At 47.6% G+C, this 20,824-nt stretch overlaps 1 long non-coding RNA gene and 1 other non-coding gene across 2 annotated transcripts in view; one reads left to right on the top strand and one right to left on the bottom strand.

Annotated features, from left to right (window-relative positions):
• The window catches only part of LOC141112931 (uncharacterized), a 39,577-nt gene extending 20,792 nt beyond the window's left edge, over positions 1-18,785 (bottom strand). The window contains exon 1 of the long non-coding RNA XR_012236659.1: positions 18,646-18,785. This is a non-coding gene — a long non-coding RNA (uncharacterized lncRNA). The remainder of the gene's footprint in view (positions 1-18,645) is intronic.
• Positions 7,129-7,200, top strand: TRNAV-UAC (transfer RNA valine (anticodon UAC)). The gene has a single exon. It is a non-coding gene; the product is annotated as a tRNA-Val (tRNA).
• Positions 18,786-20,824: the final 2,039 nt, after the last annotated feature.

The following is a 20,824-nucleotide window of genomic DNA, read 5'->3' as shown; positions in this document are numbered from 1 at the left end:
TTTGTGGACTTCCTGCTGTATGTAGGAAGGGTCCATGACAGGAAGGAGGAATTTGCTGACTTTCTGCAGAGGGTGGAGCGGGAGACGGCAGAATTCATGCAGAAAGTGTCGCTGGAAACGGCGATTTTTATTCAGGAAGCGGAGCACAAAGCTGCGCGGATTATGGAGGAGGTGGAGGTGGAAACAGCGGAGATTATGGAGATTGTGAAGCAGGAAACTGCAGATATTGTGGAGATTCTGGAGGAGGTGCAGCGAGAAGCTGCGGCGTATCAGGAGAAGATGGAGGATAAAACAACACAGACTATGGAGGAGGTGCGTCAGGAAACGGCGCACATCATGGAGGAGGTGCGGCAGAAAACGGCGGAATATATGGAGATTAGGGAGAAGGCGGAGCATAAAACGGCGGCCTTCATGGAGGAGTTGCGGCAGAAAAAAGCCGCTTTTGTGGAGTTTATCGGGAAGGCGGAGAAGGAAGAGGCAGAATTTATGAAGAAGGCGGAACAGAGGACCGCCCAGTTTATAGAGAAGGCGGAGAATAGAACCGCAGAGTTTATTAAGAGGGCAGAGAAGGAAACATCAGACATTATGGAGATGGTGGACCACAAAACAGAGGAGTTTAAGGGGTTTATGAAAACGGTGGAGCAGGAAACAGCGGAATTCCTGGAGAAAGTGATGCAGGACATCAAGGAGTGGTCTACAACCATTGGGAAACCTCCACCCAAACCCCCCAGCTTTCTTATGAAGCTGATGACCCCTGTAAACGACATGAAGGTGATGCTTTTCACAAGCACCCTCATAATGGATTACGCGCTCACTATGCGTTTCACGGGAGGAACATCCCGCTACTATTTCATTCACCAGCTGAATGTTATTTTGTTAGTAGATGACATTGTTAATGCTGACTGGTTCAGGAGCTGGGTGGGCTTAGAGATCAGAGTCCCACCCAAGCTTAGCAATGACGCATATTGGTATGAACGGATAGTCCCTGGTCCCACATCAGACTGGTACCCAGGATGGATGGCCTTAAAGAAGAGAGTCTCACCCATTCTTATCACTGCTGGTCGTTGGTATGAATGGACGGTCGCAGGATACTCCAAGGGGTGGGTGGCCTTGAAGAACAGAGTCTCACCCATACTTACCAATGATGGTCATTGGTATAAATGGAGGGTTGCTGGGCACAAGGCAAACTGCTCCAGAGGCTGGGGGACCTTGAAGAACGGAGTCTCACCCATGCTTACCACTGATGTTCATTGGTATGAATGGACGGTTGCTGGGCACAAGGAAGACTGCTCCAAAGGCTGGGTGACCTTGAAGCACAGAGTCTCACCCATGCTTATCAATGGTTCATATGAACGGATGGTCCCTGTGCTCCAGTCAGACTTATTCACGGACTTGGTGGCCTTGAAGAACAGAGTCTCACCCATGCTTATCACTGCTGGTCATTGGTATGAATGGATGGTTGCTGGGCTCAAGGCAATATGCTATAAGGGATGGGTGGCCTTGAAGAACAAAGTCCCACCTATGCTTAGCATTGCTGGTAATTGGATTGAATTACCAATCCCTGGGCTCCAGTCTGACTGCTACAGGGGGCTGGTGGCCATGAAGAACAGAGTCTCACCCGTGCTTATCACTGCTGGTCATTGGTATGAATGGAGGGTCGCTGGGCTCAAGGAAGTATGCTATAAGGGATGGATGGCCATGAAGAACAGAGTCTCACCCATGCTCAACGCTGCTGGTTATTGGATTGAATGGACGATCGCTGGGCTCAAGGCAGAATGCTATAAGGGATGGGTGGCCACGAAGAACAGAGTCTCACCCATGCTCAACACTGCTGGTTATTGGATTGAATGGACGGTCGCTGGGCTCAAGGCAGAATGCTATAAGGGATGGGTGGCCATGAAGAACAGAGTCTCATCCATGCTCAACACTGCTGGTTATTGGATTGAATGGACGGTTGCTGGGCTCAAGGCTGACTGCTCCAGAGGCTGGGTGGCCTTGAAGAAGAGAGTCTCACACATCAACGGCTCATATGAACGGATGGTCCCTGGGCTCCAGTCAGACTTATTCACAGGGTTGGTGGCCATAAAGCACAGAGTCTCACCCATGATTATCACTGCTGGTCATTGGTATGAATGGATTGTTGCTGGGCTCAAGGCAGACTGCTCCAAAGCTTGGGTGTCCTTGAAGAACAAAGTCTCACCCATGCTTACCAATGGTTCGTATGAATTACCAATCCCTGGGCTCCAGTCTGACTGCTTCAGGGGCTTGGCGGCTATGAAGAACAGAGTCTCAACCATGCTCATCACTGCTGGTCATTGGTATGAATGGACTTTTGCTGGGCTCAAGGCAGACTGCTCCAAAGCTTGGGTGTCCTTGAAGAACAAAGGCTCACCCATGCTTACCAATGGTTTGTATGAATTACCAATCCCTGGGCTCCAGTCTGACTGCTTCAGGGGCTTGGCGGCCATGAAGAACAGAGTCTCAACCATGCTCATCACTGCTGGTCATTGGTATGAATGGACTGTTGCTGGGCTCAAGGCAGACTGCTCCAAAGCTTGGGTGTCCTTGAAGAACAAAGTCTCACCCATGCTTACCAATGGTTCGTATGAATTACCAATCCCTGGGCTCCAGTCTGACTGCTTCAGGGGGTTGGCGGCTATGAAGAACAGAGTCTCAACCATGCTCATCACTGCTGGTCATTGGTATGAATGGACTGTTGCTGGGCTCAAGGCAGACTGCTCCAAAGCTTGGGTGTCCTCGAAGAACAAAGTCTCATCTATAGTTATCAATGGCTCATATGCATTACCAATCCCCGGGCTCCAGTCTGACTGCTTTAGAGGGTTGGCGGCCATGAAGAACAGAGTCTCACCCATGATTATCACTGCTGGTCAATGGTATGAATGGACGGCCGCTGGGCTGAAGGCAGACTGCTCCAGGGGATGGACGATCTTGAAATACAGAATCTCACCCATGCTCATCAACGGTTCATATGACTTCTGCACGTGGTGGGTGGGTTTAGAAATCAATAGTCCACCCACGTTTATCAACGATTGGAATGAATTTGATGGTCGCTGGGCTCCAGTCAGCTCACAACTTGCGGCTTATCAGAATACTACTGTGGCTCCTCGTCAAGCATCTTGCCCTGTTCCATCTATTGTGACTATGAAGAAAACTCCACCCAGCCACTGAATTCCCAGAACAAGGTAAGGCATTGTAATATTCTGACACCTTAGACCTAATTCACAAAGCTTTCACCCATTATATTCCCCCCAAACCTTTGTGCAGGACCATGGCTTTATTGGTGTATGTGTGTCCCCCATAGTATTTTTAATTGGGCCGGGAATCTTCCAGAGCTCTTCGGTTTAGGTTGTCATTTTGTTGGGAGGTGTAAATAAAATGACTGATCACATTTTTATCTTTTCTAGGAAAATGCCGATACAGGTGTGAAAGAGATCGACCTTCCCATTTCCAGCATCGCACTTCCCCGGGGCCCCTGGCTTAGGTCTGGCCCTGGAGGATGAAGACTGGTAACAACAATCATAAAGTAACTTCCAGCGCATCCAGCACAGCTTGTGATTGGCGAGCAAACCCGCTGGGTGTGGCCTGTGGAGCTGTAGAGAGAGCGTGCAGCTGTCAAATTCAACCTGGGATGCCGGGGATGGGCGGGACTGCTACCCAGACCCGCCCCTTTGTCAGGCAACCAGCCTATAGGGAAACAGCGGGCGTTTATACATTGGTGGCGGGGAAAAGATGCCCGGGTGTGATATGAATTGTCCCTTCACATCCTGTAGCCGGGGTTTTCCTGCACTCACAGCACGGCTTCTGTACATAAAAGTGACATCTCTACCACTGCAGCCTCCCTGCTCTGCACTCACAGCCGGGACAAGGGCTGGGCTGACCCACTGCAGCATGTTCAAGGGGGGGAGGGGAGGGGAGGGAGAGCTGCACCGTTATCCTCATCTACTTCCTGCTCAGGGAGTTTGGGGGGTGAAGATGAGAGGAGTGATGACTGACTACACTGAGAGAGGACCGAGATGTGACCGAGCACCCTACAGAAAGGGGACCATGTGGGGGAGGGGAGAGCTTTGAAGAAGGGAAGGGTAGAGGAGAGGGGTGCTTGAATATGTATGTACACACAAGCACACACATATATACATACAAACACACACACACACACACACACACACACACACACACACACACACATACATAAATATATATACACACACAATTATATATTAGACACACACACACAAACATACAAACACAAACACACACACAAGCACACACATACACATACAAGCACGCACACACAAGCACACACACAAGCACACACATACACATACAAGCACACACACGCACACAAGCGCACACACGCACACACACACACATACAAGCACACACACACACACACACACAAGCACACACATACAAGCACGCACACACACACACACACACACAAGCACACACATACACATACAAGCACACACACACAAGCACACACACACACACACGCACATACAAGCACACACACAAGCACACAAGCGCACACACAAGCGCACACACACACAAGCGCACACACACACATACAAGCACACACATACAAGCACACACACACACACACATACAAGCACACACGCACACAAGCACACGCATACACAAGCGCACACACAAGCACACATACAAGCACACATACAAGCATGCACACACACACATACAAGCACACATACAAGCACACACACACAAGCGCGCGCACACACACACAAGCGCACACACACAAGCACACACACACACACACACACACAAGCGCACGCACACACACACAAGCGCACGCACACACACACACACAAGCGCACGCACACACACACGCGCACACACAAGCACGCACACACACATACAAGCACACATACAAGCACACACACACACAAGCGCACACACACACACACACACACAAGCACACACACACACACACAAGCGCGCGCACACACACAAGCACACACACAAGCACACACACACACACAAGCACACACACACACAAGCGCACACACACACAAGCGCACACACACACACACACAAGCACACACACACACAAGCGCGCGCACACACACAAGCACACATACAAGCACACACACACACACACAAGCACACACACACACAAGCGCACACACACACAAGCGCACACACACACAAGCGCACACACACACACACACAAGCGCGCACACACACACAAGCGCACACACAAGCGCACACACATACACATAAATATATATACATATACACACATTTATATATTAGACACACACAAACAGACATATACATACATATATACAAGCACCCCTCTCCTATACCCTCCCTGCCCCCAAAGCTCTCCCCTCACCCAAATGGTCCCCTTTCTGAAGCGGCTCGGTCAAAGCTCGGTTCTCTCTCAGTGTAGTCAGTCATCACTCCTCTCATCTTCACCCCCCAAACTCTCTGAGCAGGAAGTAGATGAGGATAACGGTGCAGCTCCCCCCTCCCCCCCTTGAACATGCTGCAGTGGGTCAGCCCAGCCCTTGTCCCGGCTGTGAGTACAGAGCAGGGAGGCTGCAGTGGTAGAGATGTCACTTTTATGTACAGAAGACGTGCTGTGAGTGCAGGAAAACCCCGGCTACAGGATGTGAAGTACGGCTGAAACAACTCATCGATTATGAAATTAATCGATTACTATTTGCATAATCGATTAATCGGCCAGTAATATATTGGGGTTAAAAAAAAAACAAAAAAAAAAACCCTAAAATGAGCCCTTTATAGAAGAGCAAATGATCACTACTGCATCACTGAGTCTGATGATATTTACCAGATTCACCCTTTAATAGTATATACAGTATATATCTCATCTAATAGTATATCCAGTATATATCTCCTCTAATAGTATATACAGTATATATCTCATCTAATAGTATATCCAGTATATATCTCCTCTAATAGTATATACAGTATATATCTCATCTAATAGTATATACAGTATATATCTCCTCTAATAGTATATACAGTATATATCTCCTCTAATAGTATATACAGTATATATCTCCTCTAATAGTATATACAGTATATATCTTATCTAATAGTATATACAGTATATATCTCATCTAATAGTATATACAGTATATATCTCATCTAATAGTATATACAGTATATATCTCATCTAATAGTATATACAGTATATATCTCATCTAATAGTATATACAGTATATATCTTCTGAGTGGATTCAATATTTTGCTCCCTAACCATATAGTTGGTTATTTATATTTACCACTCCATAGGAGATATTTAAAAATAAATTACCTTTTTTTTAAAATTTATACATTAACTAAATTACACACCACACTTTTTTTTTTAAGGTTATTAACCGAATAATCGATTAATCGAAAAAATAATCGTTAGTTGCAGCCCTAATGTTAAGACAATTTACATCACACCCGGGCATCTTTTCCCCGCCACCAATGTATAAATGCCCTATGTTTCCCTATAGGCTGGTTGCCTGACAAAGGGGCGGGTCTAGGTAGCAGTCCCGCCCATCATCACAGGTTGAATTTGACAGATGCACGCTCTCTCTATAGCTACACAGGCCACACCCAGCGGGTTTGCTCACCAATCACAAGCTGTGTTGGATGCGCTGGAAGTTACTTTATGATTGTTCCTACCAGTCTTCATCCTCCAGGGCCAGACCTAAAACCAGGGGCCCCAGGGGGCGATCCTTAGGATGTGCGATGATGGAAATGGGATCACAAGCTGGCCTGGATGCGCTGGAAGTTACTATATCATCATCAACTGATGCAGTGATGCGGGACAAAACCCTTGTACCGCGGGATTGTGGGACAGAGGAAGAAATGCGGGAAAGTCCCACCCAATCCGGGACTGTGTGGACATAACTGATGTACCCCGATCAGCGGGGGCGGGCCTTCGAGAACAGAGGCCAAATATGGGCAGCACAGAGGCTTAGTGGTGAGCCTTGCAGCACTGGGGTCCTTGGTTCAAATCCTGACCAGGACACTATCTGCATGGAGTTTGCATGTTCTCCCTGTGCTTGCGTGGGTTTCCTCCGGGTACTCCGGTTTCCTCCCACACTACAAAGACATGCTACCTTTGCGTTGGTGGTGCAGTGGTGAGCATAGCTGCCTTACAAGCAGCTGACCCGGGTTCGATTCCCGGCCAACGCCATCTCCAATACTTGGAGTCCTCAGAGAGAAAAGCGCTATACAAGGTCAATGCGGAGTATATATTAGCGGTGGAATAAAACGAATGAAGCGAATGTGTGGAATGTTTGAGGAAGAAATGAGAATGTCCACCCGGAATCTATAGAAGGTGAACCTACCGACTGATAGAAGACGCTTAGTCCTCGCCGTGTCCATCGTATGAGAAGAACTTCCTGCACAGACGTCCCCCCGGCAGGAATATTACACCGACACCCCCCCCCCCCCCCCCCCCCATCCTGACACTGACGGACGTCTCTACTGATCTACTGGACATCAATGAGTTACACTGCTCTGCGGGGGCGGGCCTTAGACAACAGAGGCCACCCATGCTTAGTCCTTATTAGTGATGGAATCAAAGTTTTAACTAAAATTTTTGGAAGTGAATGTGTTGTACTTGTGGTTGGTATTGTTGGCACATTTTTGTAAGCGCCGCTTCCCCCAACCTCTATATGGCACCATTACACTCCATGTACGGCGCTCTGTGTCACCATAGACCATGTCCTCCAGGAACGCCCACCAATCAAGGTGGCACCTTGGCACACTTTCTGTAGCCCACAGAAATCTGTCCCCATCACAAAAGCATTTCCCCCCCAACTGGCTTGGATCCGGCAGATCACATTCCTCTCAGGTTATCCCCCATATAATGATTTACACCCGACGCATTTCTTGGAAGAAAGTCCATTTTTTTAAAAAAAAATTAAAAAATATGTAAAACTAAATTGTAGAATTATTTAAAAAAAAAAAATGTACCCCCTTCCTGCCCAAGCCAATTTTCAGCTGAATGACAATTGCGCAGTGATACAACTCTGTACCCAAACTACATCATTTTAATGGAGGGGGGTGGTTTGTCCTGGTGAATGGAGGGGGGGTGTGTACTAATGGAGGGGGGGTGGTTTGTCCTGGGGGGGTCTGTACTAATGGAGGGGGGGTGGTTTGTCCTGGGGGGGGTCTGTACTAATGGAGGGGGGGTGGTTTGTCCTGGGGGGGGTCTGTACTAACGGAGGGGGGGTGGTTTATCCTGGGAGGGGGGTCTGTACTAATGGAGGGGGGGTGGTTTGTCCTGGAGGGGGGTCTGTACTAACGGAGGGGGGGTCTGTACTAATGGAGGGGGGATGGTTTGTCCTGGGAGGGGGGGTCTGTACTAATGGATGGGGGGGGTTTGTCCTGGAGGGGGGTCTGTACTAATGGAGGGGGGGTGGTTTGACCTGGGGGGTATCGTGGGTCAGGTGAGAAGGCCAATCGGTCATTATTTACTAACATCCATAGGAACTGCAGTCTCTGACCATCTCCTGTATAAAAAATATTTTTTTTTAAAACAGTAATTTTTGGTATCGGTTTTCGGCCTAGTGTATTTTTCATTTTCGGTATAGGTTGACACCAAAAAACCCATTCGGTGCACCCCTAATCACAACACAATAGTCTAAGTTGGTGAAGTAAAATTAGAAAAATATATACATAAAACTGATAATTGTCATGTGCGTATGTATTCACCCCCTTTGTTATGAAGCCCATAAAAAGCTCCGGTGCCACCAATTACCTTCAGAAGTCACATAATTAGTGAAATGATGTCCACCTGTGTGCAATCTAAGTGTCACATGATCTGTCATTACATAGACACACCTTTTTGAAAGGCCCCAGAGGCGGCAACACCTAAGAGAGAGGAACCACTAACCAAACACTGCCATGAAGACCAAGGAACTCTCCACACAAGTAAGGGACAATGTTGTTGAGAAGTACAAGTCAGGGTTAGGTTATAAAAAATATCCAAATCTTTGATGATCCCTAGGAGGACCATCAAATCTATCATAACCAGATGGAAATAACATGGCACAACATCAAACCTACCAAGAGACGGCCGCACACCAAAACTCATGGAGCGGGCAAGGAGGGCATTAATCAGAGAGGAGCACAGAGACCTAAGGTAACCCTGGAGGAGCTGCAGAGTTCCACAGCAGAGACTGGAGTATCTGTACATAGGACCACAATAAGCCGTACGCTCCATAGAGTTGGGCTTTATGGCAGAGTGGCCAGAAGAAAGACATTACTTTTAGCAAAAAACAAAATGGCACATTCTGAGTTTGTGAAAAGGCATGTGGGAGACTCCCAAAATGTATGGAGGAAGGAGCTCTGGTCTGATGAGACTAAAATTCAACTTTTTGGCCATCAAAGAAAACGCTATGTCTGGTGCAAACCCAACACATCGCATCACCCAAAGAACACCATCCCCACCGTGAAACATGGTGGTGGCAGCATCATGCTGTGGGGATGTTTTTCAGCAGTCGGGACTGGGAAACTGGTCAGATTTGAGGGAAAGATGGATGGTGCTAAATACAGGGATATTCTTGAGGAAAACCTGTACCCCTCTGTGTGTGATTTGAGGCTAGGACGGAGGTTCACCTTCCAGCAGGACAATGACCCCAAACACACTGCTAAAGCAACACTTGAGTGGTTTAAGGGGAAACATGCAGGGCTGCCATCAGAAATTCTGGGGCCCCTTACACAGTTTTAGGCCTGGGCCCCCCCCACCCCCAAACCTGACCATAAACATTGTCCAGGGCCCGCCCACTGGCAGTCCCACCGAGTCCCATCCCATGTCTTCCTCTTTCAGTCTCATCTCCTCCATCCCACATCCTCCTCCTCCTCCTCCAGTCCCATCTCCTCCATCCCACCTCCTCCATTCCATGTCCTCCTCCATCCCACCTCCTCCTCCTCCAGTCCCATCTCCTCCATCCCACATCCTCCTCCTCCAGTCCCATCTCCTCCTCCAGTCCCATCTCCTCTATTCCATGTCCTCCTCCAGTCCCATCTCCTGCATCCCACCTCCTCCATTCCATGTCCTCCTCCAGTCCCATCTCCTCTATTCCATGTCCTCCTCCAGTCCCATCTCCTGCATCCCACCTCCTCCATTCCATGTCCTCCTCCAGTCCCATCTCCTCTATTCCATGTCCTCCTCCAGTCCCATCTCCTCCATCCCACCTCCTCCATTCCATGTCCTCCTCCAGTCCCATCTCCTCCTCCTCCAGTCCCATCTCCTCCTCCAGTCCCATCTCCTCCATCCCACCTCCTCCTCCTCCAGTCCCATCTCCTCCTCCAGTCCCATCTCCTCCTCCAGTCCCATCTCCTCCTCCAGTCCCATCTCCTCCTCCAGTCCCATCTCCTCCATCCCACCTCCTCCTCCTCCAGTCCCATCTCCTCCTCCAGTCCCATCTCCTCCATCCTGGGGTTCTGGTGGCAACTGTCTCCAAGGGCATTTCTCTCTCACTACCTGTTGCGCCCATGTGACCTCACAATGGGACACAGATGGTAAAAAAAAAAAAAAAAGAATGTGGTTTTAACTCTTCCATAATTTAGCCAAAATGTGAAAAAAAGTGCTTTCTTTATATACACATATATATATATATAACTAGAACATCTAATAGGGTTACATCATTGCATGAGATTTCCCCTCACTTCCTGTCTTAGTGTCACCAGAACAGGAAGTGGGGGGGGGATCTCACTGTGGGGAAATAGCTTGCAATTTCTGCCCTAAATGTCCAAATTATAATATATATATATATAATTGCTGGCTATATTTCCACAGGGAGATCCCCTCACTTCCTGTTCTGGTGACACTAAGACAGGAAGTGAGGGGAAATCTCCTGCAATGACATAACCCTGTTAGATGTTCTAGTTATGTATCATACTAAAGTATATATAAAGAAAGCACTTTTTTTTCCCCATTTTGGCCAAATTATCATTCCCCCCCATCTGTGTCCCATGGGTTGCAGGAAAAAAAATTGCTTGATTCCCCCAATTAACACACACAGCGTTGATGGGGGAACCCCTGCTGCGGAGCCATTGTATTCTCCCAGTGGGGGGGGGGGGGACTGCCCCCGCCAGGAGAACACAGTAATTACTGCTAGAGGCTACAAGAGCTGCTAGCGATAATTGTATGTAAAATCTGACAGGCAGGTACTCAAGTCGATCGATCGATGAACTTGGGTACATTCAGCCTGCCCAAACATAGATTGAATCTCGGCCAGTCTCTGCTAAACAGAATTCAAACCGTCTATGGCCGGCCTTATCTTCACACGGGGGGGGCCGATCCAGTTTTTCTCCGCAGGGGGTCTATCTGGGGGTCCCTTGCTGAGCTGAGCGGGCAACTGACAGATCTGTGTCGGCTCATACCGTCCGTTTACACCCAATAGAGCTGCACAATTAATCGTCAAGAATCGTTATCGCGATCTCGATCTAAAGCGTTTCACGATTCTTTCTATGCAAAGAATTCTCTCTGCTCTTCTGAAGCCATCAAAAGAAAGGAAGAGAAAAAACTGGGCAGTGCCAAGAATCACAACATTCTTTATCAGTGTAACTTAAGTATAAACATTGTAACAATTTGTCAATAGAATAGACTTCCTGTGTAAGTGAAAAAAGTTTAAACCACTTAAACACTTAACCTTTTTCCTGACATTTGTTGGTTTCAAGTTAAAACTAGAAAATGCATTTCCTGGGGAAAATGCGTGGGAATGCTGAATAGCTAAATTGCTAAAATGGCCGCCATCAAAACTGCCCCATCATACTGCCATCAAAACTGCCCCATCAGAATTGCCCCATCAAAATTGTCCCCATTAAAACTGCCCCATCATATTGCCACCATCAAAACTGCCCCATCAGAATTGCTCCATCAAAATTGTCCCATCATATTGCCACCATCAAAATTGCCCCATCATACTGCCATCAAAACTGCCCCATCATACTGCCATCAAAACTGCCCCATCATACTGCCATCAAAACTGCCCCATCATACTGCCATCAAAACTGCCCCATCAAAATTGCCCCCATCAAAACTGCCCCATCATATTGCACCATCAAAACTGCCGCCATCAAAACTGCCCCATCATATTGCACCATCAAAACTGCCCCATCAAAACTGCCCCATCATATTGCCACCATCAAAACTGCCCCATCAAAACAGCCCCATCAAAACAGCCCCATCATATTGCCACCATCAAAACTGCCCCATCATAATTGCCCCATCATAATTGCCCCATCATAATTGCCCCATCATAATTGCCCCATCAAAACAGCCCATCATAATTGCCCCATCAAAACTGCCCCATCAAAACTGCCCCATCATAATTGCCCCATCAAAACTGCCCCATCATAATTGCCCCATCAAAACAGCCCCATCATATTGCCACCATCAAAACTGCCCCATCATAATTGCCCCATCATAATTGCCCCATCATAATTGCCCCATCAAAACAGCCCCATCATAATTGCCCCATCAAAACTGCCCCATCAAAACTGCCCCATCATAATTGCCACCATCAAAACTGCCCCATCAGAATTGCCCTATCAAAACTGCCCCATCATATTCCTCTATTATAAATCAGTACATGGTGTGTCTGTCCCCTCCCCCGGGCTCTGTAATCAGAGCTGAGATGCTCCAGCCACCTCCCCCCTGTGTATAACAGAAGCTTTGGTAACCATGGCAACAAAACAAACACAGTACACTCTGATTAATGGCTAAAATTTCCTGAAATGACCTCTAAACAAAAAGCTTTTTCTCAAAAACTGTAAAAGATATCAAACTGAAAAGATATAGCCAGATAGCTGAATATTTTGTGAACATTTTAAAGTTTGTTTGGCGTCTGTAGGTGAAAGTATGAAGGAGCTGAAACTTTTGGGAGCGGAAGAAGAATTTAAGGATCTGAAGCATGCTCCCATAGACTTCAATGTTAAAAAAAAGTGATAAAAAGCTTAATATTTTAAAAAGTATAAATGGTGGGAAAAAAGTTGAAAAAGTCCCATCATCAGCTGAAAGAGACGAACATTTTAATAGTTGAATGGTTTTAATAGCCGAAAGTATGCAGAAGATACGCAGAGCCAAATAACGTACGGAATAAAATTAAAGATAAATAAAATCGAATAACAATAGTGGGACTGCTAAAGCATTCCCACTAATTAGAGGTCTCCAGATATTTGGCGTTTTTCAATTAATCGGCAATCGGCCGATTGTGCTGATAAAAAAGGCTGATTATAACTTCAGTGCGACTTGCAAAGGACTTCTGTAATAGAGGTCAATACAAGTTGCCTGAAACCTTCTGTGGAGCAACTTCTCTCCTCTCTGGGCAGCCAAATCTGAGAAAAGAAGCTAAAAAGATACAATGTTTCCACTTATGGAGGAGGAGTTCTCAGTTTAACCATTTAAAGACTAAATCTTTTTCTGACACTTGTTGCTTACAAGTAAAAAATCCTGTATTTTCTGCTAGAAATTCATTCAAACCCCCAAACATTGTATATATATATATATATATATATTTTAGCAGAGACCCTAGGGAATAAAATAGCGGTTGTTGCAATATTTAATGTCACATGGTATTTGCGCATTTGTCTTTCAAACGCAACTTTTTTTTTTTTTGCAAAAAACACACTAATGAATTAAAAAAAAAAAACAAAGTGGTAAAATTAGCCCATTTTTTTTCGTCCAAAAGTTTTGATTACCTGTTTTTGTGTATTTAATATTTACCAAATATAGTTTTTTGTTTTTTTATCTAAATTATACATACAAGTGAACTGATTGGAGGTTTGTTTTGTTTAACCCCTTCAATACCGGGGGGGCACTTAGACACCTTCCCGCCCGGGCCAATTTTCAGCTTTCAGCGCTGTTGCAGTTTGAATGACAATTGCGCGGTCGTGCTACACTGTACCCCAAAAAATGTTTTATCATTTTGTTCCCACAAATAGAGATTTCTTTTGGTGGTATTTGATCACCTCTGCGGTTTTTATTTTTTGCGCAACATATTAAAAAAAGACCGAAATTTTTTTAAAAAAACAAGTTTTTCTTTGTTTCTGTTAAAAATTTTTGTAAATAAGTTTTCTTCTTCAATGACGGGCACTGATATGGCGGCACTGATGGGCACCAATGAGGTGGCACTGATGATGGGCACTGATAGGTGGCACTGGTATGCGGCACCGATGGGCACTCATAGGTGGCACTGATTAGCACTCATAGGCGGCATTGATGGGTAGTTATGGGTGGCACTGATAGTTGGCACAGATGGGCACTGATAGGTGGGCACAGATGGGCACTCATAGGCGGCACCGATGGGCACTGATAATTGGCACAGATGGGCACTCATAGGCAGCACTGATAATTGGCACAGATGGGCACTGATAATTGGCACAGATGGGCACTGATAATTGGCACAGATGGGCACTCATAGGCGGCACTGATAATTGGCAGCACTGATAATTGGCACAGATGGGCACTCATAGGCAGCACTGATAATTGGCACAGATGGGCACTCATAGGCGGCACTGATAATTGGCACAGATGGGCACTCATAGGCGGCACTGATAGTTGGCACAGATGGGCACTGATAGGTGGGCACAGATGGGCACTCATAGGCGGCACCGATGGGCACTGATAGGTGGGCACAGATGGGCACTCATAGGCAGCACTGATAATTGGCACAGATGGGCACTGATAATTGGCACAGATGGGCACTCATAGGCGGCACTGATAATTGGCACAGATGGGCACTCATAGGCGGCACTGATAGTTGGCACAGATGGGCACTCATAGGCAGCACTGATAATTGGCACAGATGGGCACTCATAGGCGGCACTGATAGTTGGCACAGATGGGCACTCATAGGCGGCACTGATAATTGGCACAGATGGGCACTCATAGGCGGCACTGATAGTTGGCACAGATGGGCACTCATAGGCGGCACTGATAGTTGGCACAGATGGGCACGGATGGGCACTGACAGGTGGCACCGATAGACACTGACAGGTGGCACTGATGACACTGATTGTTTGCACTGATGCCCCTAAGGGTGGCATTGCTGGGCATCACTGCAACATAATGGTGCCAATCAGTGCCCATTTGTGGGCACTGATTGACACAGATCGGGCAAAAAAAAAACAAAAAACTAACCAGTAAAGTTAGCCCATTTTTTTTTTGTTGTATAATGTGAAAGATTTTATGTTGCGAGAATCCTGAGAGAATTGTGATCTTTTTATTCTAAGCAAAAAAAAAAAAATGGTGATTCTGATTTTGGCCGGAATCGTTCAGCTCTAACACCCAACTGCCCTCCGATCCGGCCACACGGAGGGGGGATGGGGGCCCTTCCATCTTTTCTTTTTTGCCAGATCGGATCGGAGGCAGGCGGGTGTAAAACAGACACATTTCCATTTAAATCCGCCGCTCCATAGAGAACAATGGGCGGTCCGATCGGGTTGCCTAAAAAAAAGTAGACAGGAGGACCCGATCGGATCGCTCATGTGAAAGGGGCCTGAAAAGCAATCCGCACGGATTGCTTTTCAGAGCATTGGCTAGTTTAGTGAACGTGGAGTAATAACAGTCACTGTAATGCTACCCACAGTGCCGTCCTTTGAACACGGTGACATCAGGTGACATCTCTGCTGCACATGTGTGTAAAGTTACTTTCACTTTCTGCTAAAAGGACAGCGATAGATCTGATAATACAGCGATCGATATTAGGGGGGCGCAGGCTGTGCTCTGTACAATGTCTTCTACCAGCTTCAGGGAAACACTTCTTATTTTTTTTATTTTTATTTTTTTCACTCACAGCGATCTCTGCAGCAGCTTCTCTTCAGAAGAATTCTGTCCCCTCCCCCCCCAACACAGGAAGCACGAGGCTCGGGACGGGGCACCCTGCGTACCTATTGGCTAAGGAGGCAGCAGGAGGCGGAGAAGCCCGCCTCCTGAGCCAATCAGCAACTGAAAGGCTGTTGAGTCCCTCCCTCATACCATCTCCCGAGTCCCAGCCCCGCCAGCTTACTGTGCTGTGTCTCTCCTGCAGACCAGCACCATATCTCCTCCGGCTCCTCCCTCCGGCTCCTCCCTCCTGCACACTTCCTGGTTGCCCGCCGGGCCCCTCCAGACACTCGGGCCCCTTACATGTGTATCGGCTGTACCCCCTCCCCCCCCCCCCATGATGGCGGCCAAGGAAACATGTAAATGTGTTGGAATGGCCTAGTCAAAGCCCAGACCTCAATCCAATAGAAAATCTGTGGTCAGACTTAAAGATCGCTGTTCACAAGGGCAAACCATCCAACTGGAAGGAGGCGGAGCAGTTTTACAAGTAGGAATGGGGAACAAATCCCCAGTGGTGAGATGTGACACCTCATAGAGACTTATCCAGAGTGACTTGGAGCTGTGATATCGGCTCTACAAAGTATTGACTGTAGGGGGGTGAATAGTTTTGCTCATTGACTTTTTCTATTATTTTCTATTTGTTGTTTACTTCACAATAATAAAAAAAACATCTTCCGAGTTGTGGGCGTGTTCTGTAAATGAAATGATACAAATCCTCAAACAATCCATGTTATTCCAGGATGTGAGGCAACAAAACAGGAAAAATGCCAAGGGGGGTGAATACTTTTGCAAGGCTCTGTAGATGATTTAGTTGGGGATTAGTGTAGCGGTGGAGGGGGAGTGCAGGATGGAGGAGGGGGAGGGGGGATCACTATAACTGTGGGGTCAATATAACTGGGGAGGGGGGTCACTATGGGGGGGGAGGGGAGTCACTATGGGGGGGGGGGGGAGTCACTATGGGGGGGAGGGGGGGTCACTATGGGGGAGGGGGGGTCACTATGGGGGAGGGGGGTCACTATGGGGGAGGGGAGGGGAGTCACTATGGGGGAGGGGAGGGGAGTCACTATGGGGGAGGGGAGGGGAGTCACTATGGGGGAGGGGGGGTCACTATGGGGGAGGGGGGGTCACTATGGGGGAGTAACTATGGGGGGAGGGAGAGTCACTATGGGGGGAGACTGAAGTCAAGCCATCAGACAGTTGCAAATCAGTGGTCTTGCTATCAGACGAGTATTTTTTGGTTGGATTTTAAACAAACAAAAGCTAAATAGAACATAATGGATGTGTGACAGCTCTGTATAATCACTATATTATATGTTACATCACCCTCTCTAACATTTACAATACGGTGAGATTTTACTGTGGAAATTTAAAGATACAGAGCCCCAAATACCAACCCATTGGTTACATAGTGACATTTTTCCAATACTTCTAAATGGGTTCAAAAAAAATTCTCCCATTGGTTACATAGTGACATTTTTGCAATATTGCAAATTGGGTTCAAAACCAATTCTCCCATTGGACCAATACGTTTACAATGCAGATGTGTCATACACACCCCCCTCTATGATGTCTTATAATACGGTATGATTTTACTGTGGAAATTTAAAGATACAGAGCCCCAAATACCAACCCATTGGCTACATAGTGACATTTTTCCAATACTTCTAAATGGGTTCAAAAAATGTCACTATGTAGCCAATGGGTTGGTATTTGGGGCTCTGTATCTTTAAATTTCCACAGTAAAATCTTACCGTATTGTAAGATACCATAGAGGAGGGTATGTATGACACATCTGCATTGTAAACGTATTGGTCCAATGGGAGAAATTTTTTTGAACCCATTTAGAAGTATTGCAAAAATGTCACTATGTAACCAATGGGTTGGTATTTGGGGCTCTGTATCTTTAAATTTCCACAGTAAAATCTCACCGTATTGTAAATGTTAGAGAGGGTGATGTAACATATAATATAATGATTATACAGAGCTGTCACACATCCATTATGTTCTATTTAGCTTTTGTTTGTTTAAAATCCAACCAAAAAATACTCGTCTGATAGCAAGACCACTGATTTGCAACTGTCTGATGGCTTGACTTCAGTGGGGGGAGCACTATGGGGGAGGGGGGGTCACTATGGGGGAGTAACTATGGGGGGGAGGGGGGTCACTATATCGGGGAGGGGGGGTCATTATAACGGGGGAGGGGGGGGTCACTATGGGGGAGGGGGGGTCACTATGGGGGAGGGGAGGGGGGGTCACTATGGGGGAGGGGGGGTCACTATGGGGGAGGGGGGGTCTTTATGGGGGAGGGGAGGGGGGTCACTATGGGGGAGGGGGGGGGTCATTATAACGGGGGAGGGGGGGTCACTATGGGGGAGGGGGGGTCTCTATATATTGGGGGGTCACTATATCGGGGAGGGGGGGTCATTATAACGGGGGAGGGGGGGGTCACTATGGGGGGAGCACTATTGGGGAGGGGGGTCACTATGGGGGAGGGGGGGTCTCTATATATTGGGGGGTCACCCCGCCGCCATCTTATTAAAGGAGAACTCCAGACAAAGCTGTGATTTGATTGGTGGGCGGGGTGTGGAAGGGTTAGCTCCTCCTATCAGGTTTTATGGCTCTCTGTGTCCCCAGTGAGGGGATTTGGCCCCTTTCCTGTTTCGGTGACCCCAGAGAGGATCATTAGGATCCATCAATCTGCCGATCGCCTCTCCCGGCGGTGTGCCGGCCCCGTAGTCGGTGTGGTGCGGGTGATTTGTACGGTAGGGCTCCCTCTCCCTCTCCCTCCCCGGACTCACCATGTTGATCCTCCGCGCCGGCCGACCTGCTGAATAATGCCGGAAATCGGCGCTCAACCGTTCCGGACTGATCTCTCCGCCCCGCCCCCCCAGACCCGACCAATCCACTCCACTCCACTGCGTCACATGACATCATTCACCCGTTTTTTGTTTTTTTCCTCTAATAGAAACTTTATTGACACGTTTCCGCTCTGTTATTGACAACTTTATTTATACTCCTCAATGTGAACAGGCAGTGTGCAGCTCTCTGTAGGGGGGGGGAGGGGGATGGGTCACTGACACACCGAGGGGCTCCGCACTCCACAAATCCCACAAACTGACACCCGGCGGGGCCACTCCGAGTCCAACTCCATCCGGAACCGGACATTACCTTCTGGGAAGGGCAGGCCCTCTGTGCGGGGGAGGGGCGGGCACCCCTCTATAGGCCCCAGGACAGGAAGTGAAGGGAAATCTTCCAATATAGACACATTACATCCTCCTGACCCCACACTCTACATTACATCCCCCTGACCCCACACTCTACATTACATCCTCCTGACCCCCACACTCTACATTACATCCTCCTGACCCCACACTCTACATTACATCCTCCTGACCCCACACTCTACATTACATCCTCCTGACCCCCACACTCTACATTACATCCTCCTGACCCCCACACTCTACATTACATCCTCCTGACCCCCACACTCTACATTATATCCTCCTGACCCCCACACTCTACATTATATCCTCCTGACCCCCACACTCTACATTATATCCTCCTGACCCCCACACTCTACATTACATCCTCCTGACCCCCACACTCTACATTACATCCTCCTGACCCCCACACTCTACATTATATCCTCCTGACCCCCACACTCTACATTATATCCTCCTGACCCCCACACTCTACATTACATCCTCCTGACCCCCACACTCTACATTACATCCTCCTGACCCCCACACTCTACATTATATCCTCCTGACCCCCACACTCTGCATTATATACTACTGACCCCCACACTCTACATTACATCCCCCTGACCCCCACACTCTACATTATATACTACTGCCCCCCACACTCTACATTACATCCTCCTGACCCCCACACTCTACATTACATCCCCCTGACCCCACACTCTGCATTACATCCCCCTGACCCCACACTCTACATTACATCCCCCTGACCCCACACTCTACATTACATCCCCCTGACCCCACACTCTACATTACATCCCCCTGACCCCACACTCTACATTACATCCTCCTGACCCCACACTCTACATTATATACTACTGACCCCACACTCTACATTATATACTACTGACCCCACACTCTACATTATATACTACTGACCCCACACTCTACATTACATCCTCCTGACCCCCACACTCTACATTATATACTACTGACCACTGCACTCTTCAAACCTTCATTACTTTTCACTGGTGGTTATCTCTTATAAAGAGCCTGCTGCCCCCTTTGATCTCCTCCATGTAGTTCAGGTAGATCTCCGCCTCTCCAGGGCGGCCTCCTCCCCCGCACACGGTATAAGCCCCTCCCCCGGGGCCCTCTGGGGCCCTTATTATGAGATTAATAATCATAGAACTGAAGTTGAACAGCCGGCTGAGATAATAAACATTTTTTCGGCAGCGTGTCAAATAGCAGAACAAACTTCTCCGTTTTTATCTTCCAGCTGAACAAAAGGCCAAAGGGTTGTGTGTGCAGCCAGCGAGGATCGGCCATTTCCTCCCCGGGGGAGGGGCGGCGGTATCCCACAGCAACCAACAGCCCACCAAAAGACAAGCTCTGTGTGTATATATATATATATATATACAGTATCTGACAAAAGTAAGTACACCCCTCAGTGACATTTGTGTAAATCTTTTCTTCTATCTTTTCATGTGACAACACTGAAGAAATGACACTTGTCTACAATGTAAAGTAGTGAGTGTACAGCTTGTATAACAGTGTAAATTTGCTGTCCCCTCAAAATAACTCAACACACAGCCATTAATGTCTAAACCGCTGGCAACAAAAGTCAGTACACCCCTAAGTGAAAATCTCCAAATTGGGCCCAAAGTGTCAATATTTTGTGTGGCCACCATTATTTTCCAGCACTGCCTTAACCCTCTTGGGCATGGAGGTCACCAGAGCTTCACAGGTTGTCACTGGAGTCCTCTTCCCCTCCTCC

Source organism: Aquarana catesbeiana, linkage group LG11 (genome assembly GCF_042186555.1).
Source record: "Aquarana catesbeiana isolate 2022-GZ linkage group LG11, ASM4218655v1, whole genome shotgun sequence".
Lineage (NCBI taxonomy): Eukaryota > Metazoa > Chordata > Amphibia > Anura > Ranidae > Aquarana > Aquarana catesbeiana.
This window is presented reverse-complemented; position numbering and strand designations above follow the sequence as displayed.